Below are 3,369 nucleotides of genomic sequence, written 5' to 3' on the forward strand. Positions count from 1 at the left end.
CGACAGAGCCTATCTTCTTGAGAAAGCAGAAAGAGCCTATGGGGGAGGCTTCAACTGAAGGAGTTGGGGGCTATAGTGCTCCTATCACTGCTGCTGCCCCTACTGCTACTGCCACAGGCGCCTTCCAGCCTCTCTGGGGATTCCGCCGAGGGGACACCGTGGTTGGTTCCACGAAACATGCTTGGGATTGGTCCTACCATAGCGTGACTTCAAAGGACTTTACTGATGTGGTGGCCACCCCTGACCTTGAGAGGATTAAGCTCATGGGAGCCCAATCTCTGGCTTCGGTATGCCTTCTCTCTTTTAAATTTATCTTTCATTCTTGTAGCATTTTCTTGCCTTATACTTCGTTGATTGCTTTGTTTCAGTCTAACGCCTATTTTCAAGGCGCCGTGAGGCAAGCCGAGTCATGGAAGCGGGCTTCTGATAAGGCCGACAATGCCCTCAGGAGGCAACAGAAGAAGTATGCTACCCTGGAGAAGAAACTCAAGCGCAAGGAAGAAGAACTCGGAGAGTCCAACGCCGAGCTAGTGGTACTTCGGGCGGAGAAGGATAAAGCTATAGACAACTATCTGGACTCGGAGGAGTTTGCCCAATCCATGAGGATTAGGGATGATTCAGTCTTTCCCGGGTTTTTTAGGACTGGTTGGGACACGGCCCTTGGGACCGTGAATGAGGCTTGTCCTGATATTAACCCGACGGACTATGTCTGCCCTGATGACGAGGCTTTGCTACAGAGGTTTCGTACCCGAGTAGTTGTCTCGGATCATGTTTCTCAGGATCCACTCCTTCCCCCTCCCGAGTCTTCTTCCAGACCAGCTGAGGACGATAGCTCTTCCTCCTCCTCTTAGATGACAGAGACATCCAGCGAGAGCGGAGAGGACGATGATATGGATGCCGAGGGTACTTCAGCTCCTTAGAGCTTTTTCAGCCCTGCGTGGCTTTCTGTTTTTTATCCTATTTTAGAGACTTTATTTATCGAATTTTTGTAATATCTATCAGATCTATTTCATTTATCACCTTCTATGCTTGCATCCATGCATTTGATTTTTATTTGTTAGGCCACAAACATACTTTGAAGAACTCATGAATTTTGTAAAATTATCTGGGATTCGTCCCTTACACAAGTAATAATAAACTTCGTAATAAAACTAAAACATATAAATCCTAAGCAAGCAAAACTTCAAGGTGCTTTTCAACCTACTCGCCATCCTGACGAGTGAGAATTGTATCCGGCTGCCCTACACATAGTAAACCTTCAGGTTTTGTGCATGCCAAGTTCTCGGGACTTCAAATCCATCCATAGTCTCTAGCTTGTAGGTTCCTCTACCTTGAACACTCTTGACTCTGTACGGCCGTTCCCAATTCGGGGCAAGCTTCCCTTTTTGTCCTACACCAGATGCTTCTATCTTCCTCAAGACTAGACCGCCTTGTTTAAAAAATCTTTCTTTAACCCTTAGGTTGTAGTAAAATGAAGCTTTTTCTGATATTCTACTATCTTTGCATGTGCCTTATCTCGCACTTCATCGATCAGATCCAGGGCTAACCTCTGCCCTTCCTCATTTTCTTCTGCGTTGAAAGCCTGAATCCTTGGAGAGGAATGTGATATCTCCACGGGAACTACTGCTTCTGCCCCATATGCCAACATGAAAGGAGTTGCTCCTGTCGTGACTCTACAGGTAGTCCTATAGGCCCATAATATGGGAAGTATCTCATCCACCCAATTATTTCTTGACTTCTCGATCCTCTTCTTTAGTCCATCCAGGATTATCCGATTTGCTACCTCTGCTTGCCCATTGGCTTGCGGGTGAGCCACAGAGGTGAATCGTAATTCAATTTCATTTTCTTCACAATACTTCTTGAATTCCTCATTGTTGAATTGTGCTCCATTGTCAGTGACGAGGATATGGGGAATTCCATATCGGCACATAATGTTTTCCCACAAGAATTGTGCAACCTGCTTAGTAGTGATTTTGGCCAAGGGTTTGGCTTCGATCCACTTGGTGAAATAATCAATGGCTACAATCAGAAATTTCCTTTGTGCCGTGGCCATAGGAAAAGGCCCTAGAATATCCATCCCCCACATGGCAAAGGGAATAGGCGAGTTGATAGAGGTCAGCATCTCGGGGGGTTGTCTAACAACTAGTGCATGCTTTTGACAGCGATCACACTTCTTCACATATTCTTTGGCATCAGCCATCATTTCTGGCCAATAGAAGCCTAAACGGGTTATCTTATGAGCCAAGGCCCTGCCCCCCAAGTGCTGCCCACAAATACCTTCATGTACTTCCTCAAGAGCCAAGCGTGCCTTGTCGGGCCTGAGACACCTCAAGTAAGGAACCACGAAAGATCTCTTATACAGAATTCCATCTATCAAGGAGTACCTTAGTGCTCGAATAGTTAACTTCCGTGCCTCAGTTGTATCACTTGGCAACCAACCGGTATGAATGTGAGCCTTGATGGGATCAATCCATGACGTCCCCAAGCCTATGGGAGCCACAAGCTTAACATCTATGCTCCGTGTCTTCAAAACACGGAAGTACACACTTCCTGAACTTTCTTCAATCTCAGACGAAGCGAACTTTGATAGCGCATCTGCTTTAGCATTTTCTTCCCTTGGAATGTGTTCAACATGGCATTCATTAAATTGGGTCATCACAGCCCTTACTAGGCGAACATACTTAGCCATCGTATCATCCCTTGCCTCAAATTCTCCCTTTACCTGGGATATGATCAGCTTCGAGTCTCCACGGACCTTTAAGTTTTTGACTCTAAGTGTCTCAGCTAGACCAAGGCCAGCAATCAGGGCTTCATACTTTGCTTCATTGTTTGTGGTTGGGAAGTCTAGCTTCATAGCATACTCAATTAGGAATCCATCAGGGCTTTGCAAAACCAACCCTGCTCCACTGGAATTTGTTTTTGATGCTCCATCAAAATAGAGAACCCAATATTCTTTCTCCTTGTCCCCATTGTCGACTCCCTTGTCTTGAGGTATGGTATCTTCCTGCCCCCCGACTTCTTGGTTGGATATGGTACATTCCACCACGAAGTCAGCTAGTGCCTGGGCTTTTATGGCCGTACGTGGCTTATACTTGAGATCGAACTCTCCCAACTCTATTGCCACTTAATCAGTCTCCCACTTGCCTTAGGACTGTGAATGATGTTTCTCAGCGGCTGATTTGTTAGCACTTCAATCTGGTGAGCTTGAAAATAAGGACGTAGCTTTCTTGAAGCCATTACCAAGGCTAAAGCGAATTTCTCAATAGTTGAATAATTCAACTCTGCACCATGCAAGATTTTGCTGACATAGTATACGAGTTTCTGGACTTTCAGTTCCTCCTTAACCAACACCGCGCTCAAGGCGCTTTC

This window comes from Apium graveolens, chromosome 4 (assembly GCF_009905375.1).
Source record: "Apium graveolens cultivar Ventura chromosome 4, ASM990537v1, whole genome shotgun sequence".
Taxonomy (NCBI): domain Eukaryota; kingdom Viridiplantae; phylum Streptophyta; class Magnoliopsida; order Apiales; family Apiaceae; genus Apium; species Apium graveolens.